The sequence below is a fragment of the Dendrobates tinctorius genome, unplaced genomic scaffold, assembly GCF_039654945.1.
Source record: "Dendrobates tinctorius isolate UK_male_01 unplaced genomic scaffold, ASM3965494v1 ptg000086l, whole genome shotgun sequence".
NCBI lineage: Eukaryota > Metazoa > Chordata > Amphibia > Anura > Dendrobatidae > Dendrobates > Dendrobates tinctorius.
The window spans coordinates 53,231,395-53,244,927 of record NW_027361754.1 but is presented as its reverse complement, the minus strand read 5'-3'; the positions used below and the strand labels follow the sequence as shown (position 1 = coordinate 53,244,927).

Below are 13,533 nucleotides of genomic sequence, written 5' to 3'. Positions count from 1 at the left end.
GAACCGAGGTCACCAGGTTTCAAGAGGGACACTTGGGAGATAGGAGCGGGAGTGACAGAGGCACGCTGCTGCGTGTCGGCAGATGTCGCCACCATCTGTCTAGGAGGGTTAGGCTGAGCACATAAGGTGCAAGCCTGAATAAATTTTTTTATCTCCCGAGCTCTATGGGGCCACCAATACGCATCAGCCAACAGTTTTGAGATCTGCATATAGCCCCGATGGTGGTGCGTATTAGGCACATGCGCCCAGGCGAGCACCTGAGCCCTGAGATGAGGAGGGACAAAGGTCTCGATAGCCGGTTCAGACTCCGACCTTTGCGGGGAGCCGGCTTCTGGAGAAACCGCACAGACATGGTGACAACCACAGATGGATTCCTGGTCAGAGTCTGTATAAAAGTTGGTGCGAGACACCTCCATGGGCTCAGCAGGTAGATCCTTTGGCTCGTCTAGCTCAAGGGGTACAAAAAATTTGGGAGTCGATTTGCGCTTGGAGTGAGCTCGCTCCATACCGCGCTCCGAAAAACGGAGATCGATACTTGAGGAGACGGAGATTAGCTCTTCCAAGCTAGTGGGAATCTCTCTAGTAGAGAGAGCGTCCTTCACATGCTCTGCTAGACCTCGCCAAAAAACGGGGATTAGGGCCTTGTCGGACCATTCCAACTCGGACGCCAGTGTCCGAAAACGGACGGCATACTGGCTAACTGAGAGTGACCCCTGAGTAAGGGCGAGTAACTGCAGGGACGTATCATGCGTGACCCGAGGGCCGAGAAAAAACTTGCCTGATGGCAGTTAGCAAGTTAGCCGCGGACCGAATCTCGGGGTCACCACGCTCCCACAGAGGCATAGCGCATTCCAGCGCCTTGCCCGACAGTAGGGAGATAACAAAAGCCACCTTGGCCCGCTCGGTAGGGAATTGCGCAGCCAGCAGCTCCAGGTGTATCGAGCACTTGCTGATAAAACCCCTACAGGAGGCGCAATCCCCAGCATATTTATCGGGCAACGGGAGGCGGGTAACTGTCGGTGCAAGGGCGGACATGGACATACGTCCTACCGCATCTGTGAGTGCCTGGATGGCAGCATCTGTAGCCTGCACAGCTGCGAGAGGCCTCTCAAGGGTAGCAAGACGAGCCTTCGAGCTGACGCGCAAGCTGTAACAGCTGCTGCTGATCTGCCATCTCTAGCCAGACCCTGGCGCTAGTATTATGTTATGAGCGGTGGAACGCACTAAATAAAATTAAAATAAAGTGCGTTCACCGCTCGGGGTCCACCGTGCGGTAGATGGGGTAACCGCTGCTAAAAGAGGCAGGGCACTCAGGCACTAAAGCAGACTCTGTTATATGCACAGAGCTGCCAACAAAAACATAAATACCACTGAGTCTGTATAGAGTCACAGACTTCAGCGATGTGGACATGGTATTAGAGGTCACAGAAATAGCCTTAAACACCAGGACTATCCCCTCTAGACCTACCGTAAAAAATAAGGTACGAGGTGTCGCAACTGCGAACACCCGGAAGGCTGCAACCGCAGCGCGGCGTGAACAGAGCCGCAAGCAAGGCGCTGCAAGGACGCTGGCGCAATGCAAGACGCTTAGCTGCTGAATAGGTATAGCTGGTGCGCGCTGGCGCTAGCGCTGCTACTGGCGGCTGCCCAATCACTCACACAATCGTAATATCCGAGGGAATGGGTTTCATAATAAGTCATCCACCAGTCCAAGCATCAATACCAAACACACAGCAGCAAGTATGAGAAATACTAGAGCATGGCGGAACAGCCATGCGCACTTTTTATAGTGAGCGGGACCTTCCGGAAATCTCCAGAGCCCTGAGCTGAACCAATGGAATCAGGAGCAGGACCTGAGCACCTGACTCCTGAACTCCAATGGGAGCTCATTCCAGAAGCATGCTCAAAAGCTGGCTGAAAGGACTTAGCCTCTGGAGACAAATGTGAGGATCTTGATCTCTGCATAAGTATGGCAGGACACAGATTCCTAACACTCATGAACTTTTCTCTCGACTTCTCTGCTTACCATCCGCAGTCCAATGGGCACGTGGAGCGAACCAATCAGACATTGACTGGGTGCCTACGCCATTTTTCCAACGCCCACCAAAACGACTGGGTTGATCTGCTTCCCTGGGCAGAGTTCGCCTACAACAACCATACTGGCGAATCCTCGTCCAAGTCTCCATTTTTCATCGTATTTGGCAGACATCCTGGTGTTCCTCTCCCTGTAACCCCTGCCTCCAAGATACCCGCGGCCAACTCCTTGTCCAAGATCTGGGCAGAGACCAACACGTCACTCAAGAAGGATGAAAAATTATGCCGACAAGAAGAGATTGGATCCTCCACTGTATCGTACCGGGGAAAAAGTCTGGCTCTTGTCCAAGTATATCCGGCTGAAATTGCCCTCTTAGAAGTTGGGTCGGCAGTACATCAGTCTTTTTGAAATTCTTGGTCGTGTCAATGAAGTCACCTACAAGTTGACGTTGCCTGCTTCGCTCCGGGTCCCGAACACCTTCCATGTCTCTCTCCTGAAACCTGTGGTGCTGAACTGCTTCCACTCCGTACCTGACCCCGTTTCTCAGCCGGTTGGTACTGATAATGTCTTTGAGGTGGAGGATATCCTCGCCATGAAAAAGGTTACAGGTAGGACCCTTTTACTTATTGATTGGAGGGGCTTTGGTCCTGAGGAGAGGTCCAGGGAACCCCGGGAGAATATCAATTCTCCCCGCATTCTCAGGAGATTTTTTTCCAAGCTCAGGGGAGGGCAACTTAAGGGAGGGGGTACTGTCATGCCACCTCTGTGTACTCACCCTGCCTCCGCTTCCGTGCCGCAGCCCTCCCCACGACTGTCACACCTTGCTCCTGTTCCCGAGTGCGCACCTCACTCCCTATCTCGGGGAAGGTCATACGCAGGTTCACCCTTACCCGCTCCCGCAGGGCTTGCTTGGTCAGGGGGTCTCGCAGTCCGATCACTAAGAGGTCTCATAGGGTTATATTGATGGGTCCTACACCTACCCCATCCTTCCTTTCAATGGCCGTGTATAGCTCTTGCAGGACGTTCATGTATTGTGTGACCATCTCCCCTTCCCCCTGCATATGGCTGAACTGCCGGGTTCTCAGTCGGGTCCCTATGAGTCTCCTCCAAGATCTGTAATACCCTGACAAAGATGTTTCGTTGTTCCGGGGGCCTTAACATCACGGAGTCCCGGGCCTCCCCGTCCAATGCCATGAGGGCCACCTCGGCCTCCGGAATAGGGATTATCGGGTGCATCCTGAACAACCCCCGCATGCGTTCTGTCCAGCTCCACAGCATGGTATTACTGCCTGTGAACCTGGGCAGGTTGCTCAGCATAGCCTCTAAAGATAAGCTGGACCGGGGGCTACCCTCACCCCTTTGGTCTGCAGCTTCCCCGCTCGCACTTGGAGAGGCAGCGGGCAGGCCGCGTGAGGCAGCGGGCAGGCCGCAGCAGCGGAACGGAGTGAGGCAGTGGCGGCCGCGGGTGGCAGCGGGCAGGCCGCAGCCACAGGCTGGAGTCGGGCAGCGGCGGCCGCGGGTCTCGGTGCCTGGAGTGCGACCGCGGGCGTCTGGTCGGCGTCCCTCTGCTGTGCTGCTTGATGCTGTCCTCTCCCTGGTACCGGTGAATCCCCGTCCAATCTCCCTGGCAGGTGCTGACTTCTTCCGGCTCTCTGGCGCCACCTAGGTTTCCTGCTCTTTCTCCCTTGCTCCGTCGAGTGCCCCCTGCTGGCATCCTGCCTTCCTTTTACAACTGCTCTGCCCTCACTCCTTCTAGAACTGTCTCTGGTCCGTCCTCTAATTATGTCCCCCGGAAACAGTTCTCCTGGGAACCTTGGTGACAGCCCTCTTTGTTCCGGCCCTGTTACATAGCGGAAACTCTCCCTCCTACATTAGCAGGGAGGCCACAGAAAAGGATGTTGCAGTAGTCAAGGCGGGAGATGATGAGGGCGTGTACAAGCATTTTAGTAGATTGAGGGTTGTGGAAAGGATGGATTCTAGAAATATTTTTGAGCAGGAGGCGACAGGAAGTGGAAAGAGCTTGGATGTGCGGTTTGAAGGACAGGGCAGAGTCAAAGGTTACTCCGAGGCAGCGGACTTCCGGTATGGGGGAAAGCGTGCTGTTAATTGTGATAGATAGGTCAGGTATGGAAGATCTGTGTGATGGAGGAAAGATGATGAGTTCAGATTTGTCACATTGAGTTTGAGGCAGCAAGAGGAGAATAAGGAGGATATGGCAGATAGATACTTCGTGATTCTGGACAGCAGAGAGGTGACATCTGGGCCAGAGAGATAGATCTTTGTGTCATCAGCATAAAGGTGGTACTGGAATCCATGGGACTTTGAGTTGCCCCTGGCCAATTGTATAGATTGAGAAGAGTAGGGGTCCTAGAACAGAGCCTTGGGGGACTCCAACAGAGAGAGGGCAGGATGAGGAGGTAGTGTGGGAGTGGAGTCGCTGAATGTGCAGTTGGAAAGATATGAGGAGATCCAGGATAAGGCGAGGTCTTTGATGCCAAAGGAGGAGAGGATCTGTAGTAGGAGGCCGTGGTTAACTGTGTCGAAAGCAGAGGATAGGTCAAGAAGGTGGAGTATTGTCCGTTAGCTTTGTTAGTAATTTTGGTTAGGGCTGTCTCAGTGGAGTAATGGGGGCGGAAACCAGATTGTAGATTGTCAAAGAGCAAGTTAGATGAGAGGTGGGAGGAAAGTTCAGCGTGGATGTGGTGCTCCAGGAGTTTGGAAGCGAATGAGAACAGAGATATTGGGCGATAGCTAGACATAGCGGTTGGGTGGAGGGTTGGCTTTTTAAGGATAGGCTTGATTGTGGCATGTTTGTAGTCTGTAGTACTATATCTCTATAACTCAGAAGTTCCATATCTTCCCCGTGCTGGTTTTGAAGAGAAAATAAACACTTTTTGCAAATATTAGTCGGAATATTGGAATAATTGCAGTAAGAGCAAGATGGATGTAGCATTTTCACTTTGGATAGTTGATATAATTTTATAATTTTATTTGCAGCTCTATGTGAAGCCACAGAAAACTTTTACCAGCCACTACCAATATTTCCAAATGTTATTTTGCAAGTTTCAAACAAATCATAATAAAAAATAATAGAAAAAATATTATATATATATTCAATTGGGTCATTAGGCTGGTTGAGATCACCTTGTTGCGGTGAGGCTCCATGAGGGGGAAGCAATAAATGTCTACTAGGTCGCCCAAGGCAAGCTGCTTGCAGGCAGTTAATGCTGGTAATTGACTTGTTGGGCGTCAATTATCCACAGTTGGATTGTCTATCTAGCTGTAAGCACATAAACTGGAGAACAAAAGGATGTGCACTGTATAATAAAAAAGTGAATGATGAGATGTCTACGTGATTCTCATTTCTAAGCCCGGTATGGGGCTAATGATGATGATTACTGACTGATCTCCCACAATGAGATATGGACTCTGGGAGCTGAGGCCCCTCAGTCGTTGCAGATTCCTGGGCCCCCGCCACTGCCTTGGTTACAGAAAACATGTCGGCTAAAGAATGTGGACAGTGTTGTAGTACGGCTGCTGTGATAATGAAATAATAAAGTGATTTTATTCATGGTGTATTAATCAATTACAAAATAGGGAAAGCCAGCTCTGACTCTGCCAACTGTGAGGCCCTTTATTCTCCCACTTACAAGACCCCAAAGAGGCCCCAAATAAAAGTCTTCTGTAAATGACAAGAGATACGCCGAGGCTTTTTTATTTCTTGGAATGTGTCAATAACAATAATAGCAAAAGCGACAATAATGTGGATTTGATGAAAAAAAGAGATGCACCTGCTGCACTCTGGCCACAGGCCGATGTAGAGCCCAACTGCTTAAAGGGATCTGTCACTGGCTTTTCTTCCATATAAAGTACAGCCAGCACTTTTAAGCCCTCTTTACAACATTCTAGTAAGCTGTAATTATGTTCCCTGTCTGTCTGCAAGATAAATAAAGACCTATTATTATACCCACAGATGGCACGGTCTGGTCTGATGGGCGTCGCTGGTATTGATCCATCACCTCTTCTCTTCCTACCTTTGCCGTCCTTCTTTTTGCTTTGTGCAGATGACGTGTCTTATGTCATCCACACAGTATCTCCATCGTGCTCTTTGTTCTGCCTTGACGAATGCAGAGGAAGATACTGTAGTGCGCATGTGCCGGGAAAGGCCAAAGAGCGTTGATTACCTGTAGGTAAAGCCGGTGTATGTGCACTACAGCACCTTTCTCTGCATTCGGCAGGACAGAGAGAAGTGTGCCTGCGCAGGAGTGTGATGGAGGACACTGTATGGATGATGTAGGTCACGTCATCCACATGAAGCAAAAAAAGTGCGGCAATCGTAAGAAGAGAGGAGGAGCTGTATCAAGTCCACAGACGCCCATTGGATCGGACCGTGCCATCTTTGGGTATAATAAAAGGCATTTTTTGTGTTATGCAGAGGGGATTGGGGACATGCACACAGCTTACTAGAATGCTGTTACGGAGGGCTTACAGGTGTTGTCTGTACATTATATGAAAAAAAACTTGGCAACAGGTTCCCTTTAAAGGAAAAATGGTCTATTAATAGTGTGATACATAAAGTACTACTATAGTCTCATTCATACCTAGTATATTACATAGGGCTGTTCAAATATCTGATTTTTTCACGTCCCGAGAGGTGTGTTCAAAATCATTTAGATATATCTGATATTGATCAAACGATCAGATCAAAATCGGCAACGCTAGTCTATGGGTCAGAGAAAAAAAATTTGACCCCACTCGGATGCCATTCATGTGCTTTCTGTTTTTCATGGACTGATAGTAGAAAGGGGAGAAAGTTTTTTTTTCCTCACCCGAGAAAAACTGATGAAACTCGGACCAAACTCGGATTAAGCCAGGTGGTAAGTATTCCACTAGCCAGCTAGGACCAAATTAGGACCAAATTTAGATGGAACTCTAAGGAAACACTGATGAAACTCAAAAAACAAAATAACTGGTGAAACTAGAACTGTTTATCTTGTCCGTAAAAAAACGTGAATGAGCCCTAATTCTGAGAGACTCAGAAAGAGAGTCTTATAGATTTATATTATTGTTTCGTACACACGACCGATTTTCTTCAATGAGTGCATGTGGAGGCATGTCCGATTTTCATCCGAGTGTCAGAACAAAATCGGCAACGTAAGTCGATTGACCTGTGAAAAAAATCGGACTAACAAAATAGAGGTGGGGAAACTTTTCTTTCTCTCCACTTCCGAGAAAAATTGATGCCACTCTGATCAAAGTCTGATCAGAATAATCGGACTCAAACGTGTCGAAAACAGTCGTGTGACCCTACCCTTAGAGAGGATCCATTAGTCTGTGATGTGAGCCGTCACCTGGTCAAGAAGATGATCGAAGCAGCGCTAGAAACGGCAGACGACAGCAACCAGTAAATATTTTAATACCTGCCTAAATGGTCCTTAAATGACATGTAGTCTACATATAGTGCACAATCCTATGTCTGTCCTATGAGGTGGTGGACCCAGGTCCCAGTTTACAGAAGCTTTAAGCCCCATTTCTGAATAGAAACATAAAATTTTGCCATTTTGAGAAAAAAATAGTTTAAAAAATATTTGGAACATAAGGCTGTAACAATGCACATGAAAAGAATTTTATGAAGAAATTCAGTCTAAAAGTGATTATGGTAATTTGTGGTTCTCCAGGACAGTTCAGCTTGTGCTGGACATAAAAGAAGTTCATGAAAACTTTTATCGCCCCCCAAATCCCCTCTCATTAATATTTATGTATAAATCTTGGAATGAGGCTACGTGGCTTCTTCAGGCCATATGGCCTTCAGTGCTGCTGCAGGTGCCGGACCACCCATCCATTGTTCCAGGTTGTGGCAGCTGGGATATCAAGGGGCAGTTGCCGTCCGTAGTAGGTATTATGTTATGTCATGTTTACAGAGAGATTGTGCCAACGCTTAGTTGTGGGTCATTGACTTTTGGCAGCGTCGCTTCCCATCCTCATCCACAACTTCTAGTCCTTCCATTAGATTAGGCCAATCTGGCATCAGATTCTGACTTTGCTCCCAAAACTGTCCTGTAATAAATTTCATCTTGCTGCCTTATGTCTACAGTTCCTGACACATTATGTCACCGGCTTTAAAGGGATTGTCCACCATTATTCAGAATTTACATATTTTACCATAGATCGATTTTTAAATCCTATAAATCCATTTGTCTATTTTGCTTCTTCTGGGTTTCAGAGATGTTTGCCAAGTAGAGAAATGCAGAGTGGCTCTGTCTTAGCCGGCATGGCTTTTTCTAGAATTTCACCATCAACCATATGAAAACTTTAACGACTTAACTTGAACGTTGGCTGTAAATAAAAAACATGTTCTGTACATTACAACTGCAGATTATTTCATTTTCAAAAGGGTTTCCGAATGTAGAATTGTTCAAGAAAATAGGAAGCAAAATATTCTTTGACGGCAAATTAGAAGATTGGTAGAACCTACCGTCAATCACCAATCACTCTTTTATAAAAGTCATCATCTTAAAGGGGTTGTCTTACGAAGAAGGATAATCAATGTTACTCATTGATTTCACACCTGATTCTACTATGACGAGACTACAGTTCTGATTCCATCCATGAGATGAGATGAAACTTTGGCACCGGGGGACCTAACTGCTCTGGGGAGAATTTTGGCACCCTCGTCATTGACTTTCCCAACTGTCAATTCAAGAAGGATTAGTTCTGTTTCATTTTAAAAGGGTAATCGTTGTTTTAATTTTTTTTTTCCATTAATTAAAACTACATGTGAAAATAAGAAAGCCAACGTGATCCATGTGTTGTATTTCCACGCCCTATTCCGGACTCCATAGAGACTCACCTGTGTGTCCATATTGCTCTAAGACTTGTAGTGGCGCTCTGAGCTTTGTGACGTCTCCTGGATATCTGTGGTTTCCTGTGGGTCGCCCTCCCAGGGCTGTGGGGTACTCGGTACCGGACCGGTATCAGTGGGATGTGTCACAGCAGCAGTGACCCGGACTGTGGCCCTGGGTGCCCAAGTAATAGGAGGATGTGAATAATGGAATGTAGTTAATGGAATAGTTCGTGACGCCACCTGTGGTGTTCGGCAAAGGGAGGTGTTAAGCCGACGCTGCAGACAGATCCTCTGGGACAGATGGTGTGGTGCAGCAATGATGTTATAGCCCTCCACAGCAATGCCAGGCGGATGGACGCAGGAAGGAATGGAGGACACCAGAGCATGTAGTTCCAAAGCTTTACTCACAGTCTGTAATGCCCGCTTCTGTGCCGTGTCCTCCGGGTCAGGGACTCAGTCAACCTCCAGGCAAGATGGAATGCTCCCTTCCAACACTCCACCAACTTATGTGCCTTTTCTGAACGTCTCCTCTATAGCGCCTTTAAGTGTGAAGATCTCCTAATACTGAGTTACACTGGAGTTCCTCCTGACAGATGTTCCCAAGAACTCTACTTGTACGGCAGACAGCTGTAGCCTGCTTCGGGGACTCTCTACTCCTAAGTCCCGGCTCTCTATCCGTGTTGCTGTTGTGCCCTCAAGTCTTAGATGGGAGTAGTGCATTTACAGCCCACTACTCCACCGGTGTCTGCTGCAGAACCATTAGTGTCCATACAACCTCGGGGAACGGGCCCCGGCCTTGCGCTTAGAACTTCTAGGCAGGGTTCTTCCTCTAACCCACGTCCTCTGTGTTCCCTTTCACTCCTACGTTCCGTACTTGTCTTTCCCTCCTGTGGAAGCTCAGGCTTCAGTTCAATGTGTTTCTCCTTCTTTCCTTTGCCGTGCCAGCTGGCTCAGATCACTGAGGCAGCTGCAGCACTCCTTCCTCCATCCCTCTTCCAGGGATCCCCACTCATCTCCGAGTGGCTTACTCTCTCCGACTGACCTACTGACTGACTGACCTCTAATCCTAAACCATCCCGCTCTTTTATGTATTCTCAACTCCACCCACCTCCCAGCATGTTTAGTGTTCCAAGTAGGGAATCACCAAAGGTGCTCTGCTTCTCTCTAAGCAAGGAGCCGCAATGTGGTTTTGCTGAACTACTCTATTGTGTGGTATGCGAGTGTTGGAGCGTGGTCAGGAGCCTCCAACTTACCTGGATGGTGGGGCACCACACCCTAAGAGAAGGTGCAGTACCTCTGTGGCGACTAAGCCTCAGGGGCGCCACACCTGCCCATGAGTTACTTGTCTGCGGTTTGCAATAACCTTATTACCTGACAGTGGACGACTTCACCTGCTTATGCCTGTGGTTTCCAGTATTGCTGACTACTTGCCTGCAGTTTCCAGGATCAACCTGCCTGCAGCTTTCTAAACTTTGTCTCTCTGGAGTTTTGTCTGCTACCTGTCCACGGTCTTCTACGACCTCTTCTATGTGTCCACCTGCGGTTCTCAGGATGTCTTTCTGGCTCTCTGAGGCTTCCATGGTATTAGATTTTCTTGTCACTCCGGCATTGTCTGCTACCTGTCTGAGGCGTACAGTAACCCTGCTATCTGTCCGAGGCATACAGGAACCCTGCTACCTGTCCGATGTGTACAGTAACCCTGCTATCTGTCTAAGGTGTACAGTAACCCTGCTACCTGTCCGAAATGTACAGTAACCCTGCTACCTGTTCAAGATATACAGTAACCCTGCTACTTGTCCGAGGTGTACAGTAACCATGCTATCTGTCCGAGATGTTCAGTAACCCTGCTACCTGTCCGAGATGTACAGTATCCCTGCTACTTGTCCGAGGTGTACAGTAACCATGCTATCTGTCCGAGGCATACAGTAACCCTGCTACCTGTTCCACGAGTACAACAGCCCTGCTACCTGTTCCAGGCGTACAGTAAATCTGCTACCTGTCCCAGGTATTGCAAAGAAAAGGAGACACAAAAGCGCAATAGGGTCTTATCCACGTTACAAGGAGAGATTACAACAAGAAATTTGCTCACCTGGTTAGGATGAGAAAAAGCATAAAGGCTGGCGGCTGCTGCAGATCCACGGGTCTTCAGTGACCAGAAGAAATCACGCATTCAGGGGAATTTGTAGTTATATTCGCACTGCGCAAGAAAGAATTCCAGGAGATAGATGTCAAAGATTCACAGTGGTTTATGCAACAAGTTTCGGGGGGTCTCAATACCACACCTGCTACCTGTCCGAGATATACAGTAACCCTGCTACCTGTCCGAGTACAGTAACCCTGCTACTTGTCCGAGGTGTACAGCAACCCTGCTATCTGTCCGAGGCGTACAGTAAACCTGCTACCTGTCCCAGGAGTACAATAGCCCTGCTACCTGTTCCAGGAGTACAGTAAATCTGCTACCTGTCCCAGGAGTACAGTAAATCTGCTACCTGTCCGGGGCGTACAGGAAGTACGGAAGACCTTTGTCTCTCTGCTCCTTCTCTCCTGTCTGCAAAACTACACACAGTCATAATAGAGAGGTGGACTTTCAGGTTAAGGTACGTCATTGGACGATGGCAGGAACAATACGTAGTGGGAAGTGAGTGAATGGAAGTTCCAGCTCCTTTTGTGCTGGCAGAATGTTGATCAAGACCACTCCACTAGGTGTCTCATTTCTGTGTAACTTACTGGCCACTGTTTCCTTTCAAGTGTGATCTGTTTCAAGATGGACTACAGGTACTGGGGAGGACCTTTGTCTCTTTGATCCCTGTCTCCTGTCTGCCAAACTGCATACAGTCATAATAAAGAGGTGAGCTTTCAGTTTAAGGTAAGTCATTGGGCAATTTCAGGTGCAATGCATGGGGTGAAGTGAGGGAATGGAAGTTCCAGCCCCTAGAGTGCTGGCAGAATGTTGATCAAGACCAAGAAATCACTTCCTTCTTTTTTGTGTAACTTACTGTCCACTGTCGGTTGTGTAGTGTAATCTGTTTTGAGATGGATTACAGTAAGTGGAGAGGGTCTCTGTCTCTCTGGTCCCTCTCTCCTGTCTGCCAATCTGCGTACAATCATAACAGAGAAGTGGGCTTTCAGTTTAAGGTAAATAAGTCATTGCACAATGGCAGGCGCAATGCATGGTGGGAAGTGAGCAAATAGAAGTTCTAGCGCTTAGAGTGCTGGCAGAATGCTGATCAATAGGATCCATCCAGTCTAAAGAGTAGATGTCAACAGAGTGGAAGAATTGGGATGGTTCCTGGATGTATTAGACTGGTATCTGCAGTTTTAGCTTTCTGTGGGTGGGATGGTGACAGCCAGACAACGCTTTTCCACATGTTTTGTGTGGAAGGTCAGGTATTTTTTACACTTACACTACATTTTCTATTCTTATGACGGGATATCAATGTATGATTGTGGAAGTCCAATTTCTGGGACCCTCAAAAATCAGCAAAATAAAGAGTCCACTTTGCTCTTGGAAGTGTAGCATGCCATTATGGTTTTGACTGAGTTCACAGCTGTATCAAGAATTCTGTTTTTCTGTTCTATTTCAGGAGGAAAAATCCGCAGCAAATCCACAACGTGTGCGCATAGCCTTACAGATGAGCCTCTGAGTCTGTTTAAATAATGACGGGGATGAGGTGAAGTGCTGAGGCTCCTTCATTGTGCTGACTGATGGGGGTCCCTGGCTAATTAAACCTTGGTGATATATTCAAATGATAAGCTATCCATGTTTTTGTCCTGGGGAATAGAGATTTTTCCATTACTGAGATGACAGTTATCGCTTATAGAGTTCTATGGAGAACTGTAACTGAAATTTCAAGAGAATTGCAACCGAATGTCTGTTTCTGCTTCTAGCGCCCCCCCCCCTCCTCCATAGATTTTTAAAAGCACCAACTGTCATCTCCTATCTCAGTAACGGGAAAATCTGTGTTCAGAATCATTGAGATAGGAGATGACAGTTGGTGCTTATAAAGTTCTATGGAGAACTATAAATGTGATTCCAGCAGAATGTTTGTGTTTTCCTCTGGTTCCTCCTTTCCTCTCTCTATAGAATTTTAAAAACACCAACTGCCATCTGCTTTCTCAGTAAGAAAGGAAAACAAATTTTACAGATTTTGCCCATGAATTAAGAGTGAACGATCCATCCAGGAAGAGAAAGAAGCAGATTTATCTGTCAAGATATATTACAACGTTGTTTATTTGCATGTGCTCTATTGATTTATGAAATAAAAAATAAAATGACAGACGCTCTGTAAGTTAGTTTAGATACCATAGTTATCCATATAAGTGATGACTAAAAGAGCAACATCACAAGATTTGCTAACAGCAGCTATCTTACTTGTTGATGGTTTCCCAAAAAAACAAAATAAAATTTTCTTTCTGCAAAACTGAAATATAAGAAATAGTGATCAGCGAGCCACTACTTGGTACTTGCCTGAGCAGCTCAATGCTCGAGATGCTCGGAGCTCGCTGAGTATTTCCGGGGTTGCTTGGCGGGAGCTCGGGTCCCCGTCCTGCAAGTTTGGCGCTCTTTAGAGAGCCAATGAACATGCAGGGATTGTCTGCCACACACTGTAATGCAACCGCCATGTTGGTTGTGGCATTACAGTGATTGACTGAC

General features: G+C 47.4%; 1 long non-coding RNA gene across 1 annotated transcript in view; it reads left to right on the top strand.

Annotated features, from left to right (window-relative positions):
• LOC141098065 (uncharacterized) overlaps positions 1 to 13,156 on the top strand; it is a 42,059-nt gene extending 28,903 nt beyond the window's left edge. The window contains exon 3 of the long non-coding RNA XR_012234138.1: positions 12,464 to 13,156. This is a non-coding gene — a long non-coding RNA (uncharacterized lncRNA). The remainder of the gene's footprint in view (positions 1 to 12,463) is intronic.
• Positions 13,157 to 13,533: the final 377 nt, after the last annotated feature.